This window comes from Dermacentor variabilis, chromosome 8 (assembly GCF_050947875.1).
Source record: "Dermacentor variabilis isolate Ectoservices chromosome 8, ASM5094787v1, whole genome shotgun sequence".
Taxonomy (NCBI): domain Eukaryota; kingdom Metazoa; phylum Arthropoda; class Arachnida; order Ixodida; family Ixodidae; genus Dermacentor; species Dermacentor variabilis.
Genome location: NC_134575.1, coordinates 13141675 through 13154413, shown reverse-complemented (window position 1 = coordinate 13154413; position 12739 = coordinate 13141675).

The window sequence follows — 12739 nt, the reverse complement described above, 5'->3', positions numbered from 1 at the left end:
TTAATGGTGATGTTAGAAAGTATGAAATTTTATTTAACATAAGTAAGGTATACAATTACAGAGTACACACTTTTGGGACCCAAGACATTTGTTAAAGGGTACCGCACGGTTATTACGGTACAGGTACACGTATATGTATAGGTACACGGTATAGGTAGAGTAATGTCGACGTTGACGATGGTGAATGTTTAATTTCTTCAGCAGTTAGTACAATACGAGAGTGGAGAGTTGATGGTATAAATGTTACCTTGCGTGCACCTCTGCTCTTTGACTGCATAGTGCACTAGAACACACAGCGAGATGTTTTTGCTTGGTACGTTGTTGTGCGCCATTGTTCATAACCTCCGAGAAGGCTAGTATTGTCATTTCCTCACACCGCACATCGCGATGTGGCACAAGTGCTACACTCTAGTTGAAAGTGGGGGGCCATACTTGCCAAAACCACAATCTGATTATGAGGCACGCTGTAGTGGCTTACTACGGATTAATTTGCAGCCCCTCAGGTTCCTTAACGAGCACCTCAATCTAAATAAACGAGCCTTTTTTTTTTGCATTTCGCCCCCCGTCGAAATGTGGCTGACGAGGTCGGCATCGAACCCGCCACCTCGAGCAGTGCCACAGCCACATAGGTACCACGGCGGACACAGAAGTGTTGAAATGATATCCGATGCCTAGATGCTATGCTGCTGCCCGCTTTAATATATTAGGTAGCTTTCCCGTAAACCTCCGTCTAGCATTTCTTTTTTTTTTTTTTCCATGCGAGATAATTTTTTTAGGGCGAACTGTCCCAGTAGGTGTAAATTGCTACCAGCAGAAAGAAACGTGAAACAAAGAAGAGGCGTTATGCTGAAGAAGACTTTCCTGTTGGGCTGTTGGTACGTATCTTTAATATCGAAAAGAGCAAATCGAAGGGACAAGAAAGTGAGACAAGCGTGCGCTTACAACTATAGTAAGTATATTGTAGGTACTATTCAACAACTGAACGTTTATTTTGCGCGACGCCAGAAATATGTACACTGAAGATATGGGGGAGATAGAGAGGAGGCTGAGAACAGAGACAACGCCTCGACAGATAGGAAGGGGAGGGGGGGGGGGTAAGAGAAGAGGTTCGGTCAGACGAGCCACGACTACGCAAAGCGCCCTCCGTTGGAGGGGAACCGAAAAAAGAAAAAAGAAACTGGAATTCTTGGGCTCGCCGCATCATTCCGAATCTTGACGTCTCAGAGGGTTGAAGCTTTGACCTTAGGCAAGGCACGCGCAAGGGGCGCTAAGCACTGAGAACGAAGAGCGGGGCTAAAATTAAAGGAAGATGGAGTGGGGAAAAGAAAGGAAATGAGCGGGGCTACGGGACAAAAATGTAAGCTACTGAATAAAATTAATTACTGATTTTAAAAGAAAGGAAGCTAGGAGAAATGCGAAAATACTAAAAAATAATATTATCATTCAAGTAGGCGAACTCTTTTTGCGAGAGGGCTTGCTGACACACGCTTCCCTATCACACGTAAGACAGCGTAGGCTTCGAAAATCTCCCGCATGCGTTGGTGTGGAAAGGAACTGCTGCGTCGAGCCTATCATTTATCAAAGACGGCCACTTGTCTTTTCCGTGTGCCGCCGCCAAAGATGCTGACGCACTGCGAAGCCGATGCCAAGAACCGCGGTCGCTCACTTTGCCACGGTCCGCGCGCGCGGTTCTTTCGCACGAAACTCGGTTGAGATTGCTGCAGTACGACAGCGCATTGGCGCGGTCACGTGGTTTTATTTCACATTTCGCGGCTTATGCGCCGAAAAAAATCACCGCGCAGCATGTACTTCGTCGCCACAAAAAAGTGGATCGGCCGTTTCTTTATCCGTTCTACAAAGCAAGGAAACGCACTCGACCCTAAAGTGAACATTAAAAGTTTTGCATAATTCCGCTTAATCAATTAACTAATTAAGCGGAATATAAATATTACTCCAAGGAGCGCCGCATGACGACGAACCATACGCAGTTGGTTTCATTCAGCTGCGGCTAACCGGTTTTGTTAAAAACCCTTGGTTCAAGTTACGTGAAACACTCCGCGTAATAACATCACCACAAGTGCTACTGCTCGTTCAGCCACAGCAACTTGTGCTAAGGAAAACAAACAAACAACCGTGCGCTTGTCGTATCACTTCACTGTATACTGCCAGCAGAGTTACATGCTTGCGCATGATCGTCTACACTGGTAGAAAAGTTTTCAAGTTACTATTATTTAATCCGTTTCAGCGAGCTCTATCTGAAGAAACTTTGCGTGTAGCAGTGCTGACATCATTAGCACCTACTATTTCTTTTTCTCCAGTAATGAAGCTTGTGCCGACGGAATACCAGGGTTTTCATTCAGCATATCACGCTTTCGCCTTTGTATGAGTAGGACCTCATTTTTCCTCGAACAAAAAGGTGCAGTGACTGGCGCAGGTAGTTAGGCTTGGGCAAAGTGCTTCGATGTCACGGCACGTGAGGAGCACATCGAGGCACCCTATCCACGCCGTATCCACGCCGTACCCACGCCGTACCACGCCGTACCACGCCGTATCCCGTATGTACAAATCGTTGGTATGCGCAGCAGCTACACGAGCGAGCTGGCGAAGTGACATCAAAACACCGAAAATAGTTCGGAAATTAACAGCGCAAAACAGACGAGGACGAAGGGAAAGAAGCAAACGACACTGGCGCTGACTCACAACTGAAGATTTATTTTGGGGGAATCACATTTATATACACCGGCCAACACAGGCCAACATGTCAACAACTAAGCGACGTGCATGCGCATTGGGAGCAATCCTGGTGACTTGTCGAAACACACGCGGAAGACGTCAGTGTGTCATAACGTGGATAAAACCATTCCGTCAAAACATAAAGAAACATAAACCCAACAGAAAGCATTTCCTGTCAACCTAATAATAATCTACCGTGAAAGACTTTCTTCCAGATATGGAAGCACTATGCGGAATATGGAAGCTTTATGGCGCACTGATGTCTTCCACGTGTGTTTCGACAAGTCACCAGGATGGCTCCTAATGCGCATGCGCATAGCTTAGTTTGCCGGTGTATATAAATGTGATTCCCCCCCCCCCCCCCAAATAAATCTTCAGTGGTGAGCAGCGCCAGTGTCTTGTTCTTCTCTCCCTTCGTCCTCGTGTTGTTTTGCGCTGTTAACTTCCGAAACATGAACCGCCACCAACTCGCCGAAGTTTCTCTTCTAGCACCGAGAATGCGTTACGCTCTCGCCGCTTTTCCCTCCGTCCCCTGGCTTTGCAGTACCGAAGGCATGCGCAGTCTATTCTGCGCGCAGCCGAGCCTGCTCTGCTGCTCAGAACCGGATGGGTGTACGAAGAAGCGTGAATGCCCCGTGCCTTTCGTTGCTCCCTACACGGTCCTCGCCCGCTGCCAAAAGAACGTGGTGGCTTCTCGGAGGAGGAGGAGGAGGGACCCTCGTGGCTTTCTTCCACTCATACTTAAAACAGCGCAAAAAACACGGACAAGGGAGGACACAGGACGAGCGCTGTTGGTATCCTAGCCCACGTACAACTAGCCCACGTCCAGCTTCTTCCCGTGAGCTGTCGTTTGTCCACTTCGCTTGCACCACGTTTTGCTTGCGAAACGCGCATCACAACTAGCCCGGCAACGCTTTCAGCACCAGCGGCTTTGCCGCAACGATTACAAGCTTGTCGTCGCACCGCTATCGGGTGAAACATAACTAGCCGAACGCTTCAAAATAACACCGTCAGAAAAAAATGAATTTGCCGCTGGACAAGCTCGTGAGTTTAGGAAGTGAAATTATCGCAGAGGTGAGTACAATTGCCTTATTTTTATTCTCGAGTATATTGTTTCAACTAAAAGCATTGCCCGATATGTGCATTTCATTTTTTTACAGACATATTGTACGGACGCTTACGAACACCGTGACTGCCAACGCTGTTTGTTATTCACTCGTTTCGTGGCTGCATCTGTGAAAACCATTGTCTGCCTGCTCTCCCCTGCGATTCTATCCACACACCCCTCTTCCACACACCACACACCCCTCTACACACACACCCCTCTTTTCACGTTGTAGAAAGGTAAGCCCTGGAGTTTCTGAAATGCTTTTGTGGGGGGTCACGGATGATTACAGCTTTCAAGAGGGTATTGGGGTAGCAGCTTGGGCGAGTTGATCGTAGTTCATAACGGTCATACTGCGTAGCGCGCGAATGTATGAAATGAAAACGGAGAAGTGTAAAGAGCGACGCCAAGGCAGCTATATGGGGGCGTTGCGCACATTCGACGCGGTGCAAAGGCCCACACGCGTTTCTCGCGTCGTCTTTACTCACTGCCACTTTACCACTGCCAGTCAGGCTCACGGTATCGGATCCTCGCGGAAGTGAGCTTTCCTGTCCAGGCGATTAGATTGCCACGATAGCTTTGCCATTTCTGGCAGGGTCTGCACGCGGACGTGCATCCTCGACAAGTACTATCGCGTTCAGTATGGTCAAAACGTGAAAGGTCGGGGCAAAGCGCTCGCGCGTTCTTGTTCGTACTGAGCGCGATAGCAATGTTAACATGTAAACCCTGTACCGCATAAACCCGGATATAGTTCGACCCATAAATACGCCGACCCCTGACCTTGATTTGGCCAGACAACTCGCGATGTGTTAAAGACCGCTCTATAATACGAGTGGTGACTTCATCTCTGATTTTTCGAGACAGAATGTTGACCTATATTCCGGTAAGTGTCTTATATGTTGTTGGTACGTTTTTGCTCCCTCAACCCAAATCGCCAAGCAGGAAAGTAGGCGATAAATTAACGCATTAAAGAGGAATGAGAGGACAAGAAAAGCAAAACACTCGGCCTACTGGTTTGTTCCCGAGCAAGCACACAGTTTCGCTCGATAACACGCACTTTCACATGATTTCGCCCTCTTTCTTCCAGCTGAATTTCCTTTCTTCCCAGTAGGTCTGCTTCGACATGCTTGCTTTCTTTGCTAAGTTCAGAGATCTTCCTCCACTCCCATCGCAGCCGCTGTTGTCCGCCATGTTCTGCATAATGCGCATGCGCAGAGTGGCGGAATAGACAATCTCGATTCGTCCGTGGTCATTTCCAGATATTTCATTTTATTACCTTAAAGGCCCCAATAAATCGGGTGTCACACAAGGGGTGACAATAATAAATATACATAGTCAGAATAACAGGAGGTGTTTACATTTTCGACGAACCTCGATGGGCACATGATGACAGCAACGTCGTTAGGAAGGCCGTTCCAGTCTGCAGCTGTGCGAGCAAAAAAAAAAAAAAATTGCAAGCGTGACAGGTGCATGGAGGGGCAACCTGTAGCTGATGGCTGATGCGGTGAGATATGCGTGTAGGGGAAAGGATATAAGGTGCGATGCGCATAGGGCTATGAAATAATTTGTGAAGTAAAGATAGGCTGGCAATACGACGACGGAGCGATAAGGGGTATAATGCAGATGCACTTTTTAAATAGGAAACGTTGATATCAAACAAATATGACGAGTGGATGAAACAAGAGGCGCAACTTCGTGCAGATTCGAGATCATTAGGTATGCTTGATGAGGATTCCAAATAGGCGATGCAAATTCTAGTTTTGACCTGACAAATGATTTGTGGGCTAATAATTTTACATGTTGAGGAGCATGATGTAGATGGCGTTTTAAAACGTCCTCTTCGCGGATGATAGTACGTCATCATTCCCCGCTCGGGAGTGGGACATTTGATTCCTGCTAAAGGTATGCGGACCCTTCAGACGCTATTTTCTCTTAAGCTAAGCCTTTCCTTGGCACGAAACACGTTTCTGGAATGTAATTTGAACAACCTGCTCTGTCTTAAGCTGACAACCTGGCACATCATCCGGGACTCCAGGCACGTGACGTGTGCGTCACGAGCCTCCTATATATAACGACGCGGAGCGAACAATCAACAATTTTTCTACGTTCATCATGTAGTCGTTTTGCGTACCAGTGAGCGACATATCACAACCTTTATTGACTTAATATTTGCCTTTATTGACCCCTTAAATAAAAATAAATTACCTGCTTCGTGTTTATAACTTATCAGTGCACAAAAACACTTGCAAAACCAGCTTCGGGCTTTCTGGAGGATGTATTGCATATCCAGCTTACACATATTATCCACGTTTTTTGTTTTTCCCTAGCGCAAGAAGCGGTGCCGCGTTCGCAAAGTTCGTGTCCCTCAGCGCCAGCTTACGCCACCTCCGGCTGCCCAGAACGATCTACACTTCGGAGACGCTCAGCCAGCCATTCGAGAAAGCCGCTCAGTGCATGGCGCCCTGACTAGCGGCCCTGCAGAAGACCTCTGAGCTGAGCGTGCTCCACATCGACTTGTTACTCTTCGGCGAACCGGAGTACCGTTGTCGGCGACCGCTTCCAGGAAAGCACGACTCCTTCAGGTCTGTGATCGTTCGGCATCTGCCGCCAACGGTTCATCTCGAAGCCATGTGCAGAACGATCCGGGAGCTCGGACTAAGTGATCGAGTTCGTCGTCGAGGACCACTACTACCGCTGGCGGGACATTAACACGCTTCGAGAATGCCCCGAGATTACCAACGTAACCATCGTGGAAGCGAACGACCTGCGTGTCCAGTGGCAGACGTACAGGTCTCGGCAGCATCCCCCACCGAATATCGCTTAGGGTGCACTGCGACCACTTCGACAATGCCACATTCGCTGCCTTGATGTCGTTCATTCGAAGCCGGTCCGCGCACACGGATGTCGACTTACAGATGCGCTATTGGTGGCACTTCGTTGCAGTCCGGCAGGAAGGGCAGGTGGCAAGGGCGCTGGTTTCTGCGGTGGCGTCCAACCCGAAACTCGCCGGGATGACCACACAGACTCCCGCCGCCGCCGCCCAGCTACTACTGCCTGTACATCCTGGCAGAGGGTGCTCGCCGGAATTCAAACTTGATTGAGTTCCGCCTAGTGCCGCTCTGCACTTGCTACGTCGGGGGGCTTCTCACTACCTGCAACGCCCTCTGGTTGGAGCGCCGGCAGGGAGGGCCCCTGGACGCGAACACCATCCTGGCGGCCGTGCAGGTATGACTTGGCTTTCTGACAGTTCCTGTTGCTGGTGTTTTTGAGTTCCGTGGGCCATAGCGACACTTTGTAGACATCTCTATACGCGTGTGACTGACTGTTAGTGCTATTTGTGTGTCAGTGTGATCGCTCTGTATATCATGGCAATGACAAAGCAGCTGCAGTAGCGTGCCAGGCCAACATCTACAGCATAACATCAGTTTTTATCTCTCTATCACTCTGTGAAGCGACCTTTGTCTACTTTTCCGAAGTTTGGCGTTACTAGCAGGCTAGGTTCGCCGTCCAATAGGCTCAGCGGGGTTTAACACACGAGGTCACCACCTAATCAACAAACAACCAATCCATGTAGAAACCTCCGATAAAGATTGTCAGAGGCAGCGTTGGCTTCTTTGAAATCCGCTGCACTTTCATTGAACAGCGTATTAAGTATAGCATATTATAACACCGAAGGAAGGATAAGCGGGCCATACCGAATAGTAGGGCGTGATACGCACTCTACCGTGTTACCCACTTGACAGCAGATTTCACTTTCTCCTGGCTTGGCACGTGTTTACTATTGCAGCATTTATGGAATATAAATAACTTCACTCGGCGAGTAACTGACAGAAAAGGCATGCTGCCTAACTCCAGATTGGAAGGCAAAGAACGCTTCTAACAACTGAAATAGAAATGATCGTTTCTTCGGAGAGATGCCGTGAGAAGTGGCGACCATGGGTTGAGGGGTGATATGGTGTCATTAGTCGCTAATTGATATTTGATGGTTGATTTTTTTTGTTAAACTTTATTTCAGCGAGCTCTTCGTAACAGGGAAATTGAAGCGGACTCTCCGTACAAGCCACGTACACTTCTGGATATGCATGAAATGTGGTTAACGGTGGAGCTATGGCACAACGAAAATCGGCTATCAAAGTTCAAATTCTGGAAGGCCAGCGCTTTGACGAAATGCACAAATGATAACGACACCCGCACCCACACATTGCGCTTTCCATCTTACTGCAGCCATCAAAGCTCGCGAATACTAAACTGGAAGGCTGCAGCGCATGCGTAATCGCGGCCCTCAATGCGAAGTTCTGCTTACGTCACCCAGCGGCGGGCAGCTATAGCGCGCTGCGACAGGGAAGGGGAATGGAGCCGCCACACGCTGGATGGCCACTACTTGACAAAAACATTCAATTCCAGTCGCGGAATACACACAAATAGATTACTAACCAGTAATACGCCTTTTTTTTCATGTTCCTGTGCTGCCCTCTGCCGAGCGCCGTTGGAAACGTTTTGGAAGGGTGCCGGGGCTTTCACCAGTTGATTCATTTCCCTGTGCCCATGTTCAGTGTGCGTCGGTTGTGCGTTTCCTGAACCGCGATTAATTAATGGTTTCAGCGGGGGGAGCTTGTCGTTGCTGGAAGCCAGGTAGCACTAGCCGACTATCGGGCGAACACGCCTGAGCGCGCTGTTGTGCTGACAGTGCGGCGATAAAGGCTCCCAGAGTTCAGTTTGCCGACGCGGTTGCCTTGGAGTTCGTTGTCACTGATGTCTGATCTTGCAGCTCGCTATTCGTAATCGTATTACAGATTGACGAGACATTTCACATACTCAAGAAGCCTTCGTGCGCAACTTTCCACGTAGGATTTAACAAAGCGGTGCATTTGTTTATATCGACATGTACAGCCACAAGTAGTTGTTGGCTTCGGATATTGTGGAACCGGCGCATGGCTGATATGAAGTAACGTCGAAACATATCAAATCGTATCTGCGCATACGAGCCACTGCGACGAGTAACTATGAGCGGCCGAGCCACTTAAACAACGGCAACTGTGATTGAGACAAATGTATTACCGGTTCTCGATGCCCCGACGACCGGTGCAACGAGAACAGCGGCGAGTGTGCGGACTCGAGGGGCGCATCAAGCCGAGGAGGTGGCCATTGCTTTGGCCATCGCCGACCCCGAGTGCACGACTGTGCTCTGTGATTCTGGTACGGCAGTGATCTCGGCGGCCCTCGAAAGGCAACGACCGAGCGAAACCGGAGGGAGGCTGCCACTCCAAAAGAGGGGCAGGCGCGGTCGACCAAAGGGAATAGTGCGGCCGCGGCCGAAGTAGAGGCGCCACACGCCGCGAAGACATCATGGCCGCGTCACGGTAACGCCTCCCTAACAGGGGACGGCTAACCGTTCTGCAGGCGTTCACAACAAAGTTTCTTCACTCACTCACTCACCGGTTCTCGCTTTTCTTTAGCTTTATCATACTTAGAGTTTGAGCGTGCCATAAAGTATTATTAGATAAAATTGTGCTGGGTATAAGTGCCGCCTATAGTGTTCTCGCGAAAACGCGGATGCCATCGCTGACATGGATGCTATAACTGAGCGAAACTCTTGTTTATGTTGGTGTACCGAATGCACCGTCTCTTGTTTCCCGATTGGCGCAAAGGTGGTAAACAGTGCACCTCTGGAATGAAGAAATGTGTCGGCATGAGAACACCTACAGGCCCACCCATTTGCGTAGCGAATGCGACCGGCAGCATAGGGGAACGGTGACGTACAGATGTTAACACAGCGCTGGGTCGCCGCTTATTGTGCACACGCCGTGCGAAGCAAATGGCTAAGGCCATAACTGAACTATCAAAGCAGTTTCGTTCGGCTTAACTGCTTACCTTTAAGTTCAGGTCCACCTGTGGCGGTTGCACGAACTCGACGGGGCCAGGCCTAGCCCAACCTTCGCTAAACGGGATCAACATTGGATCAGACTTCATGTGCATGACTTGGAAGGACTGGAGCTCGTGCAACTCAACTTCGAAAGCATGTTTCGAGACTCATTTTGAGCGCGAATAATTACACATACAAGCGAAACCGCAGCGGCTATCGCGTTGTCGGTTCGCCAGCCGATCGCATGAGGTTCGGTCGAGCGATCATGGTGGGCACGCTGATTTCGTCAGTGCCGTCAACACGAAAGCCCGTCATGCTACGACAACGCGCGCCCGCCGGTTGCATCGTTGTCGGCTTATGCTAAAATGGTCTCTGCGACACGCTGTGCTGAACAGTCGGCCAGTCTTTGGCGTCAGCGTCTTGTCGGTCTCGTATCGGCCCAGTGTTGCCGCGCCTTAAACGAGTACGTGAAGTCAGGCACGCTCTTCCACCTCCAGCAAGAGAGGGCCGACGCTGCAAGATGGCTTCGTCCGCAACGTGAAGTTTTCTAGGTGTAGCGCAGGGGTTTATCGATAAATTTTCTGGCCGACGTAGAGCTATACACCATTGGAGTTTCAACGCGGTACACGGCACGAGTGTTTGCTGCAGTGCGCGTTCGTGCGTTTTTTTTTTCTCCGGACTCCCCCTGCACCCCCCCCCCCCCATCGAGGGCGCTGCGAGCGCTCGACGGCGTCGGACTTCTTCGCGCTGGCTCCGCTGATGTTCCCGCATTTCTGCGCACCATCACCACCATCCCCCTCACAACCGGTTTTAACGTGATCGCCAAGTTCTGTGCTTTACCCGGATACCACTCTCGTCCACGTGGACCCATTTTCGGCACTTTGAGAGGCTGTTTTCACTCCCGGCTACCGCGCCGCTTCGCTAGGCCTTGTCTCATTACGCCTAGCGCCCCTCATCGTGGCTTTCAGCCCGACGATAGCGGCAGCCACTGTGGTTACGGGCTACGACCCTGCCTCAAAGCAAGTGCTTAGGATGGAGACTTCCTCTACACCGACCAACTTATGCACTCAGAGAACGAATACCTCGAAGATATGGCGAATATCTGGGAACGCGAGCAAGCGAAATCCAAGCCCGCGTCCCTGCACCGAAACGCCGCAGCTGACCGCCATTCCGCAGCTGCGCAAGGCACACATGCGCGGCGTTCCACAGACGCCGGCCGCGCGCACCTCTACTTCCTCGCTGTCAGCGAAGCAACGGAAGTGGCGTCCGCGTCACACTCCTCGCCTCTCCCGACACGACTACATCGTGGTCTCAAGCCTCGCATGCCTTGCGAGCTCCGAACCTTTTCCCCGGCTGATCGTCTGGGCGACGCAATCCGGGCTTACCTGGGTGACCCGACCGCCACACAAGTGCAAGTGTGGCCGATGTGGGACCAGAACATCTGCAGCACCATCATGCTACCCAAGGCTCAACACCTCGGAGATTTCCAGCTGCCGTTGAGGGACCAGCTGCTATCCGTCCGAGGTCACGCCAAGCCTTCCGGGGAAACTTGCAGAGGGGTTATCACCATGAATCCTGCCGAGACCCCTCAAAATATCAAGTCAGAGCTTCAATGGCCCCAAGGGACCATCCGCTCGTAAACTCAGCGACTCCACCGCTGCGGTGGTTACCTTCGAGGGCACGAAGTTCCCCCGCTTGCTCTTTCACCACTGAGTGGCGGCGTACGTTCGGCCGTATAAAAAGGCAATGCAGGCCTGTCCTCAGTGCGGTACCATAGGCCACCGGCCGTCTGTGTGCCCCGCCCCAACCCAGACCGCTGTACCCAGTGTGGGACCCTCGCTCCCGAAGGCCTCGCCGACTACAATTGCCACCCCAAGTACCTCCTCCGCCACGGTGCTCACGTGACCTGCACCAGAGGCTACACGGGCAAATACCGGAAGCCCACGTGCCCTCGGCACATCCTCCGCGGCTCACGTCACCGCCACTCCACGACAAGGGCGCCCACCCGAAACAGCCTGGCTCCCAGCGCCCGGCCGAAACCCAAGAATTTCAATTGTACTGAAGAAGCGTTCGAGCTGCATGTTAAAAAAAATTTAATGCAGCAAAATATAAGTTTTGACTGTTAGCAGACAGAATAACATAACGGCACACATGCACAAAGTTGTGGCGTTTTTATATTGTATGTAAATCGTTCTAGTCTTTTTTTTTCTTTGATCATTGATGAATATTACGTTATCGTTGTTAGGCAAATTGTATTGCATGTATTATGTTAACCATACCAGTTCTGTATTCACTTGGTTGATGCTGTTCTGCTCCATTTTACTTTGTCCAGAGTGATGGTGTCAGAGATACATGTTTTTGCATAGTTGCAGCCTGTTTTAAAGTAATATCACAACTGTACTTGTTTTTGTATGCTTGACTGGTTGCCGTGAAAGCTGATTTTTTTAATGTAATATTGATACATTGTTGTATAAATATGAGTGCTGTACGAACTGTGTAAAAGGGTGTTGAGTCTGTAAGGAACAAGAACGGCCTTAGACAATTCCATCGCGTGTCGGAGCTACAAGATCGGCATGCTAGAAAGTGAAGTCCCCGTCGCGCGTCCAGTTCACCCGTCCAGCTGCGCTATAGTTGCTGCCGCGTCGTTTCTGGCTATCGCTCAACTACTCCAACAAACCTCGTCACGTCTCGTGAAGATGGCTCTGCCTCAGAAAACTTTACTACGCGGTGGTGCACGCTTTACAGGGACCAGTTCGAGGAAACTTTTTAGGCGGTGTTTGCAGCAGCTTTAAGGAAGAACGGCCCCAGTTCCATCGCCATCGCGTGTCTCGGAGCCAGATTATCGGCATGCTAGAAAGCGCCATCGCGTGTCGCGCGGCCAGTTCGCCCATCCAACTGAGCTATCGTTGCTGCCGCTTTGTTTCTTGGTATTGCTCGACGACTGCATAAGCCTCGTCACATTTGGTGGCAGTGTGGTGTATGCCTGGAACGCTGGAACTTCGAAGCAAGACCCCATTCTTGGAAACCACCCATTCCCG